General features: G+C 38.9%; 1 pseudogene; it reads right to left on the minus strand.

Annotated features, from left to right (window-relative positions):
• Positions 1 to 2,741: 2,741 nt before the first annotated feature.
• Positions 2,742 to 3,662, minus strand: LOC145823951 (protease Do-like 7 pseudogene; annotated as a pseudogene).
• Between the last annotated feature and the right edge of the window lie 7,596 nt (positions 3,663 to 11,258).

Here is an 11,258-nt window from a genome sequence, read left to right on the forward strand (position 1 = left end):
GATCATAGATTCCGGTGCCTCCGATCACATGACTAGTTTTTCCCATTTATTTAGTACCTATTTCCCTTGTTCTGGTCATGACAAAATCAGAATAGCCGATGGTAGTTTTTCACCTATTGCAGGAAAAGGATTTATTAAACTAACTGAGAAAATTAATCTCAATGTTGTTCTTCACGTCCCCAACTTAGCCTGTAACCTTTTGTCTGTCAGTAAACTATCTAAGGATTCTAATTGTCGTGTTACATTTTTTGAATCCCATTGTGAATTTCAGGACCAGAACTCGGGGATGATGATTGGGCGTGCTAGGATGCTTGAAGGTCTTTACTACTTTGATGAAGTACCTGTTAGCTATAAAGCACGGATACTTCAAAAAGGGTGACGTATCCGTATCGGATACTTATCGGATACCGATACTCCTCGGATACTCGCGGATACGTATCGGATACTTCTTAAAAGTATCAGATACTTCTTAATTAATTTTTTATTAATTTTGAAGTATCGGATACTTAATTTTGAAGTATCGGATACTTGAAGTTATATATTACTTATAATATTTTGTTTAGTTCTTTGATAAGAGGAATATAATGAGAGCTAAAGTAATAGAATTTATCAAATTGATGTATCATTGTTGTCTCTCTCACTTCTCTCTCGCTTTTTCACTCTCTCACGTTTCTTCTCTCTGCTCTCATTCTTTTTTTGGTGTTGGCATGTAAGGATGATGTTTAATTTGCATTTGCATTTGCTTTTGCTTTTAGTTTTGGATGTTTTATGAATGTTTGAGCACTTTTAGGTTAATAGGAATCCCTCTCCTTATTTATTAATTTACTTTAAATTTTATTTTCATGCATATTACATTATTAAAATTGTAAAATAAATTGATGTATATTATTGATTGATGTATTACAAGATTGTTGTGTTATATTTGATATTACAAGGATTCCTATTATATAGAAGAGGATTTGGGTAGTAGGTGAGTGTGTGTGGTAGGTGTAGGAAAGTAGGTGAAGTAGGTGAGTGTGTGTGGTAGTGGAGGTGGTAGGTGGAGTGGGTTATGGTAAATTCTAACAGCCCCCCGCAAACTCAAGGAGGATAGAAACTAACCAACTTGAGTTTGAAGAGAGGAACAAAACAAAAAAATACATAAAAATAAAAAAGGATAGGAGACATTGGATGGTCGTGTCAGACCATTGGTGAAGACACTGGATGGTGGTGTCATAACGTTGTAGAGGACACTGTATGGTGGTGTCATACCGATGTAGAAGACAGTTTATGGGGTCATGTCGGACCGTTGTAGCAGACAATGTTGTGACAGTTTACGGAGTCTTACTGGACCCTTGTAGAAACTAATCGGAATCAATGTCGGGACAGTTTACAGAGTCTTGTCGGACCCATAAAGGAGCTAACCGGAATCAATGTCGGGACAGTTTACAGAGTCTTGTCGGACCCTTGAAAAAGCTAACCGGTATCAAATGTCGGGACAGTTTATAGAGTCTTGTCGGACCCTTGGAAAAGTGGCACCCTCAAAAGGTGTGCCCAATTTTGTCAAAAGGCGTGCCATCAAAAGGCGTGCCCAATTCATCAAAAGTTGTGCCGGACATGATGGCGAGGCATGTGGGCGCCTTGGCTTGCGTGCCCGTTTGTCGGCTGGTGGTAAGAGGCGCGCGATGCGCGTGGCTGCCTCGGCTATAAGACAGAGGTAAGGCTGAGGCAAAAAACCTGCGAGAGATATTCTGAGAGAGATTTCTGAGAGAGATTCTGTAACACTCTGTTTTCTGAGAGAGAATTCTGAGAGAGATACTGTGTAACACTCTGGTGCCTAGAAAATGGCTTCATCGTCTTCCCGCGGGCTGCTCACCCTCTTTCCCGACCTCAACGAGTCAACGAGAGAGAGAACTGGTGCGGTGGCACTGGAAACTCAACCAAGCGCTCCGGAGTTTGCTCCGTTGAACTTTCCGATGCGGTCGGTGGAGCAAAAAATGGCGGTGCAAACTGATATTGAGGCCAATCAGTATACTCTGAAGTCATGCGTGGAAACCATGACTGCGGTCACAAATTTGTCGCACCGGCTGCAGAGCAGGACAAATGAGGTGCAACAATTAAACTCCCAGCTGGTTCTGCTCCAACGCATGTATAAGGATGCGCGAGCAGAGATAAGTGTACTAAAGGCAGAAAACAAGGAGCTGAAGCGGAAGGCCACCGTGATGTTCCGATTTGGAGGGCCGCCGTATGCTGCAGTGGAGGAGTATGGAGGAGTGAACGTGCTCGGCGGCGTAGGAAACACGGAGGCAGCACCGTCAAGGGCCGCCCAGGACGGAGGCAAGAAGAAGAGACCGGCGGCAGAGTAGATAAGAAAAACAAATCCCGCCTGTGGATGTGTTTGTTTGGTTTTGGTTTTTTTTTTTTTTTTTTTTTTAATTTTATTTTTTATTTTATTTTTTTTATTTTTTGTTTTGCTGTAAAAGTGTGATTGGGGTTGATCCCCAATATGAATAAAATATGGTGTGTTGTGCAAATATGGAAATTGGTTTGATTTTTTTTTTTTTTTTTTTTTTTTTTTTTTTTTTTTGTTTAATGTATGTATTTATTTATTTATTTATGAAATAAAAGATAAAAGATGGGTGGTGGAAAATGTGATGATGGTGTTGGGTGGTGGAGAAAAGTTTAGAATAGAAAAGTTTATATAAAATTGGGGATAGTGCTTTATAATAATGAAAATAAAGGTGAGGTAGTGGATGTGTGTATTAAATAAAAAGAAAGGATGGGCGTGAATGGTGTCGTGCATGTGCTGTGTATGTGGCAGTGTGAATGGTGTGTCTGTCTATCATTAGTGTTTGGGAAGCAGAGTTCCCATCAATTTCATCACATTGGTCTAATGCTTGGCAAGCATCTGCAATGTCACGAAAGCATGTGATTGGCTCTTTATTAATTGCCAATACCATGTCACCTTGTTCTAATAGGTTTTCAGCCTTTGATCCAGCAAAACAATCTTTAACACGTAAGACTTGACGTCTAATTGGATCTTTCTTAACAAGAGCCTGTACCCATTTGTCACTCAATCCAAAGCTACGGGCCTTGGAAAGCAAAGTAGGATAAAATTCAACCTCTAAGATCCTGACAAGAGGCATTGGCCTTTTGATGCCATTTATGAGAAGATTTGATCCATTTCCACCAGATATGATTTTGTCAAGGACGTGGCTGATTGTATAAACTGGAATACCTCTGACAAATTGATGATCTTCTGATGAACTACAACCATATTTTAGCTGAGTTGAAAAGCTTCCCCAGATAGCCTGAACCCTTCCATGCTCATCAGTTAGCACACCAGAAAATGTACCACCGAAGTCAGTATCAAGCTCAATGACTTCCATATTGGTTGCTCTGAAGCGTGGACAATCGGCAGACCCAATATTCAAAGCAGCAAAAGGGTTGGTGACAACAGATTTCCTTGATGTCGCTTGCAGGCTCCTACTTAACCCCACAAGAATGACTGCATCTCCACGTCGCAGCGGAGGTTCAGGAAGAAGTTCAGCAGCACGAACTGCTGAGGCACCAACAGCTCCCAGAGCAGAAGGGTCATATGCAACAAGAGCAAAATTATGAACAGGATGGTTGAGCTTGTGGGTACTCCAGATCAAATAGCGAAGGCTGAGCAATTGATACATGATGTTCTTTCTGAGGCTGGAGCAGGGGGGAGATATGTGTTGAGGTCCGGCGGGCGGCCAAGGCGAGACTGCCGCCCGCCGGTGAAGCAGAATGACTAGGTTGTTAACCTAGCTCTGATACCATGTAAAATAAATTGATGTATATTATTGATTGATGTATTACAAGATTGTTGTGTTATATTTGATATTACAAGGATTCCTATTATATAGAAGAGGATTTGGGTAGTAGGTGAGTGTGTGTGGTAGGTGTAGGAAAGTAGGTGAAGTAGGTGAGTGTGTGTGGTAGTGGAGGTGGTAGGTGGAGTGGGTTATGGTAAATTCTAACAAAAATTATATTTAAAAAAAAATTATGAATGTATCCCCGCTGTACCCGTATCGTACTTTTTCAAATTTTGACATATCGCCATATCCACATCCCCATATCACCATATTCGTATCCGTGCTTCCTAGGCTATCATTGATGACTTAAAAAAATATATTTGCTGAAATTTTTATTTAAGAATGGTTTTTTGGCTTTAGTTAAGGTCTTGTGATATTCAATGATGAAGGGGAACAAGTTGAAGCTATTGACCTTGAAGACTCTTAGTTTTATAGGAATCTTTCTTCTTTATCAAGTTGTCTTTTGCTTTAGGTTTTATTTTTATGCATACTGCACTACTAAAAATTGTTAAAATAATATTTTTTACGAACGTATCCCCGCCGTACCCGTATCCTAGTTTTTCAAATTTTGTCGTATCGTCGTATCCGTATCGTATCGTATCCGTATCCCATATCCGTATCCGTGCTTCCTAGCCTGTTAGTAATAAAAAAGCTCAGAGCTTTAATAATACTAGTTCAATCTCTGTTCGAGAAAAAATAATGCTATGGCACTATAGGCTAGGACATCCTAGTTTTCTTTATCTGAAACATTTATTTCCAGAATTATTTAAAGGGATTGATTGTTCTTCTTTTCATTGTGAAAGTTGCATTTTTGCAAAATTTCATCGCTCTACTTATTTGCCAAAACCTTACCAGGCTTCCAAACCTTTTTATTTGATTCATAGTGATGTTTGGGGCCCTTCTAAAATCACTACTCTTTCTGGTAAAAGATGGTTTGTTACATTTATTGATGACCATACCCGCTTATGTTGGATTTATTTGATGAATAAAAAATCTGACGTGAAAAATTTATTCACAAATTTTTACAATATGATTGAAAACCAATTTCAAACCAAAATTGGTATTTTACATTCTGATAATGGAACAGAATATTTCAATGAGCAGTTGGGTGAGTTTTTGGAAAAAAAGGGGATTTTTCATCAATCTACATGTCGGGATACCCCTCAACAAAATGGCATTGCAGAACGAAAAAATAAACATCTACTTGAAGTAGCACGTGCTATAATGTTTTACATGCATATTCCTAAATATTTATGGGGTGAAGCAATTTTAACAGCCTCTTATTTGATAAACAGGATGCCTACAAAGGTGTTAACATACAAAACACCTTTTGATTGTCTCAAAACTTTTTTTCCTGACACGAGGTTGTTTTCTGATTTACCCGCCAAAGTTTTTGGATGTACTGCCTATGTTCATGTTCCCAGTCAATTTCGTTCAAAACTTGACCCCCGTGCTATAAAATGTGTTTTTTTGGGTTATTCCTCAAACAAAAAGGGGTATAAGTGTTTCGATCCTCAAACCAAGAAATTTCATGTGAGAATGGATGTGTCATTTGTGGAAACAAAATCCTATTTCCCCAACACTTCTCTTCAGGGGGAGACAAGTGGAGTAGAAGACCGTTTTTGGGATATTTCTATCCCGCTCCCCAATGTCATTTATCCTACACAAAAACCACATCTGTCTGATAATGATCACTTAGGAGAACCAAGTTCTATGGTGCCTAGTCAAGAAGATTCTTGTTTAGGGGGAGAAGTACTACAAAATGATCTAAATCCTGAGCTTCAGGTTTATACTAGGAAGCGATTTCATCTGAGGAATAATGACCCGAATGTCCATCCTAATGACCCGAATGTCCACCCGAGTTCTGGCATCGAAATTTTAGGTAATCCTATTCCTTCTATTTCCGACCTTGATGTTCCTATAGCAATTAGGAAAGGTGTCCGAAATTGCATTAAACATCCTATTGCAAATTACCTCTCCTATCAAAGACTGTCTAAAAACCATAGAGCTTTCACATCTAGGATTTCACACTTGTTTGTTCCAAGGAATATACAGGAAGCATTGAATGATCCGAATTGAAAATTAGCAGTCATGGAGGAGATGAATGCTTTAAGGAGAAGTGGTACTTGGGAGATAGTTGATCTACCCAAAGACAAGAAAACAGTTGGGTGTAAATGGGTGTTTACGATAAAATGTAACGCAGATGGAAGCGTTGAGAGATACAAGGCGAGACTGGTGGCTAAAGGCTTCACTCAAACTTATGGGATCGACTATCAGGAGACGTTTGCTCCTGTTGCTAAAATAAATTCCATCAGAGTACTGTTATCTCTTGCAGTAAATTCAGATTGGCCTCTACATCAACTTGACATTAAAAATGCATTTCTCAATGGTGATCTTGAAGAGGAGGTGTTCATGAGCCTACCGCCGGGATTTGAGCAGAGACTTGGAAGCGACAGAGTATGCAGATTGAACAAGTCATTATACGGACTCAAACAATCACCAAGAGCGTGGTTTGAACGCTTTGGGAAGGCAGTTATCAGTTGTGGCTTCTCGCAGAGTCAAGCAGATCACACAATATTTTATAAACATTCAAAAAACAGTAAAATTGCAATTTTGATTGTTTATGTTGATGACATCATTTTAACTGGTAATGATGAAGCAGAGTTAGCAGCCCTCAAAGAGAAACTCGCAAAAGAATTTCACATTAAGGATCTGGGAGCCCTCAAGTATTTCCTCGGAATGGAATTTGCAAGATCCAAGGAAGGTATATTCGTTAATCAGAGAAAATATGTTCTTGATCTCCTTGGAGAAACAGGTATGCTTGGTTGTAAGATGGTGGAGACTCCGATCGAGCCTAACTTGAAGTTACAAGCTGCTAAGGCTGAAGAAGTCAAAGAGAGGGAACAATATCAGCAACTTGTAGGGAAATTGATTTACTTGTCTCATACACGGCCTGATATTGCCTTTGCAGTCAGCATGGTAAGTCAGTTCATGCACTCACCAGGGGCAGAGCACTTTGAGGCCGTTTATAAGATCTTAAGATATTTGAAAGGAACTCCAGGGAGAGGCATGGACATCTTCAAGTTGAAGTATACACAGATGCAGACTGGGCAGGAAGTGTTACAGACAGGAGATCAACATCCGGCTACTGCTCCTTTGTAGGTGGGAACCTAGTTACATGGCGGAGTAAAAAACAGAATGTGGTCGCTAGAAGTAGTGCAGAAGCAGAGTTCAGAGCTGTTGCCCATGGAATCTGTGAAGTAATGTGGATTAAAAGAATTCTTGAAGAATTAAAGCTTTCTCACCCGACACCTATGAAGGTCTATTGTGACAACAAAGCAGCTATATCTATAGCTCATAATCCAGTTCTACATGATCGCACAAAACATATAGAAGTGGATAAACATTTCATCAAGGAGAAAATCAATGCTGGCATAATCTGTATGACCTACCTTCCAACAGGTGAACAATTAGCTGATGTGCTAACGAAGGGACTACACAAGAAGCAATTTGATAAGCTGGCTATGGAAGATATCTTCAAACCAGCTTGAGGGGGAGTGTTGGAAATTTGTGTTAATATATATAATAAGATAGTGGCATGTATATAATATGATAGTGGTGTTGGTGGTAGATAGTAGCATGTATAGAATATGATAGTGGTGTTGGTGGTAGATAGTGGCATGTATATAATATGATAGTGGTAGATAGTGGTAATATATAATATGTAAGTGGCATATAATGGGTTATAATGATGTTTGTAATATCTCCTATATAAAGAGTGTCATTTGGTCTTGTAAGATAAGAAGTTTTGAATATAACAGAAATATATTTCTTCTTCCTCATATTTTCGGAGTTCTTCTTCCTCATATTTTCTAAGTCAAGATTTAATTGCTAAAATGATTATGGACAAGCAACTTTGAGGCCTAATCCTTACGAAATAGCTCTATGGAGGCATAAGTAACGTCACCATCTCATTCACTACAGTTAGTTAACAGTAATAATTTCTAGGATACTGCGAGGACCTGGAAATCAGAAGTAGCCTTATCTTAGATACAGGGAAGGTGACGTGTCATGGGTTCACAAGTGATCCCGAATTCGGACTTTGTTTTGAAGTTTGGAGACAGTTTGGTTTTGTCATTTTGCATGGGGAAGTTTCAATGCACTGTGGAGACCCTGTTGGTTCGAGGGGGTTTTCGGCCCAAGGCATGAGTGTTCTAAATCCAGAGCCCAAGTTTGAAGGTGTGTTAGAAGGTTGATCGTTGGCGTAGCATGGCCCATGGTTGATACCAAAAGGTCCAAGAGTCGAATATTGTTTCTGACCAATCTGTACTCTTTTGCTCATATATTTTTCTAGACATTGAAATTTTACACAAGACCACTAGCATTCGAAAATAACTTAAAGGGCTTCAATTTCAGCACCAATTTGGCCCAAATTGGAGTTCCAACAAATAAGATATGATCTTGTGAAGTTGGGCACTGGGCTGCGATGCCCAGGCAGTGGGTACAAGCACCTAGGTGGGGAAGGGCATAAAGTGAGAGGGGGTTCTGGTGGTTGGGCCATTCGGGTGCTGGGGAGCAATGGAATTGGGCATGAAGAGACTATGTTGGGCATTCAGGCAGAACGTCGGGATATTTGATTTTTTGGAGCAACATGGCTGGTTTTGCGCCACATTCTCTCTCCTTCGACCTATTAACACGAAATAAACATCAGATTTACCCTCATCTCTCTCTCTCTCTCTCTCTCTCTCTCTCTCTCTATATATATATATATATATATATATATATTTCCACCACTAAAAGTTAGACTTGGAACCACAATGAGTAAGAGTTTTTTTATCGGCAAATGTTAGTTTTTAATTGTTAGATTAGCACTTATAGGCCATGTTACACAGACTGGGGTACGAGTATCAGGTGCGGGTGCGTATCTAGGAGTCGGACACTTCAAAATTAAAAATTGAGGATACGTGGATATGGATCCACGGGTACGGGGATACGCTAAATATATTTTTTTTTAAAAATATATTTATATGGAGATGAATTAAAAAAAAAAAACTAAGGAATAAAAGATTTTGTTAAAAAAATAACAAATAAAATATATATAATAAATAAAGGTTATATAAATTATTTTAAATATAAAATAAATTATATTATATATGATAAAATAAGTTATTTTTATTTTAGATATAAAAATCATATTATTTATGATATATTATATTATTCTATTTTTCATGAGTGAATATATTATATAATATGAATAATATTATATATTATTATATTATTGTAATTCATATTATGTAATATCTAAAGGATAAGAAAAGAGAACAGAAACATGAAAGAAAGAAGTCAAAGATGAGAACAAAGAGAAGAGAAGACACAAAAGGAAGAAGAGAGAGAGAGAAGAGAGGGAGATCGAGAGAGGAAAGGGAGATCGAGAGACGAGAGGAGAGGAAGAGAAAGATTGAGAGACGAGAGAGAAGACAGAGAAGGGAGATCAAGCGAAAGTTCTTTCTTGCTCTTCTCTCTCGTCTCGCTCGCGAAGTTGGCGACCAATGTCTTCTCTCTCGTCCAGAGGCTAGAGGATCAAAGTCGTCTTGCCCTTTCGAACGGCAGCCAAGTTCGTTCTTGCTCTCTCCTCATTTCTTTTGCCGCCGTTTGTAAAGAGCCGTGTCCGACAGAGAAGAGGAGAATCCGACACAGATCCCACACCCGCACCCGTGTTGTGTCGTGTCATGTCGACACGGGTACTTCACCCCAAGGTTCCGAGTCCGTGTAACATAGCCTATAGGAGAAAATCTCTCCACCCTTGGCAAAGTATCTAAGTGCTTGCACTCCCATAATTCAACCCCCCTAAGGTGAATAAACCCATGACCTCCTTGGGACTAAGCCCAAAGGAAGGCATGGTGGCCAACTAAGCTAGGCCTAGTTGGTTACAATGAGTAAGAGTTGATCTATGAGTAGAGGATTAAAGTTAGAGAGCATGTTGAGGGCTTCAGCTTCAGTGTTTCGGATCGTCGTCTTGGCAAGTTTGGATTTATTAGGTCATTCTGATCCCTCTCTTGTTTGAAGAAGGGGATTTCTTATCTTCCTTTACATGTTATTATGTTTTCTTTAGTTTCTTTACTTTGCCATGCATTTTATATTATTATGAGAATCCTGTTTAAGGATGAGATTGAGTGATTGTTGATAAAGCAGGTCATGGAGATGAGTTTTTAAAGTGTGATATGTTTTGAAAAGTAGATGGGCATGGAATGGTACTCATTTTTGTGAGGTTTTCGCCCTATACCATACTATAGGATTTGGAGCTGGTATGGGCGGTCCTGGAACTTTTATTTAAAAAGACCTGTTGTTGTATATACTTTTGTGAAGGCTTGGTATGTAAGCCTTAGATTAGATGTAGTAAATGTATGAACAATTTGTTACATTAATACGTGATTTGGACTGTATAAAACAACGCCCAATAGTACATATTAATGTGTGTTTGGGAGAGGAGAGATTGGATACACACCTAACCTTTAGCATAATGCACAAAATGGTTGCCCCGATTTGGACTGTGTGAATGTACGAAATGGGTGAGGTCACCAAACCGTTTTTTAACATTGTAATTTGGAAACAAAGGAAACGATTCATTTTCATAGAAAGGGATTTTATTGAAAAAAATGTAATTTGGTAATTTATTTTTTTTTTTCAAAAAATGAAAAAAAGAAAAATTCATCTATGAACCCTTTGTCATTAATTCATAAGATTCTCACTTAATTAAATAAAACTAGGTCAAATACGATTATAGTTCATGGATCCAGGTCATCAAACCCTGGGCATGACAGATATTGTGCAGAACCCCTTCACAACATGGATCGAGGAGAATAGAGCCGTTCACTTTTTAGGACACATCAAGTAGAATATTTTTGTAAAAAATCACGTTGATCGGACATCGGTGGCCCTATAATCAGATAAAATTTGTATTCAGTTTTATAATCAAAATCACACAACATTTATTTAGTAGTTACAAATTTGATTTGATCATAGGACCACTGATGTCCGACAATGTGATTTTTTATAGAGATATTCTACTCGACGTTTCCTAAAACATGAACGGTTCACATCATCAACGTGGGACCCGGAGTGGGCCCCATTGTACTTGCAGTAGTGCACAGCAGCCACCCTCTATCCCAAGAACATTCATAAAAAAGATCGGCGAGAAAGAGGCATCATGATTATCCAATTTGATTGCAGTGTCCAAAACTAAGCATCCCCAAACATTGCAGCAATGTCTAATGCAAATGCAGCATCCGCGCTGCTTGCACGTGCACATGAAAACAGTTAAAACTGCATTTTTACAGCCATCAATTCCTCACCTTGAAAAACAAAAAACCAAACTGGGGGGCCCCTATGGGCTCAAACATCTTGAAGTATACTCCAAAACTTTTGAACCACGGAACT

The sequence above is a fragment of the Camellia sinensis genome, chromosome 4 (assembly GCF_055761805.1).
Source record: "Camellia sinensis isolate YWXY chromosome 4, ASM5576180v1, whole genome shotgun sequence".
NCBI classification, from domain to species: domain Eukaryota; kingdom Viridiplantae; phylum Streptophyta; class Magnoliopsida; order Ericales; family Theaceae; genus Camellia; species Camellia sinensis.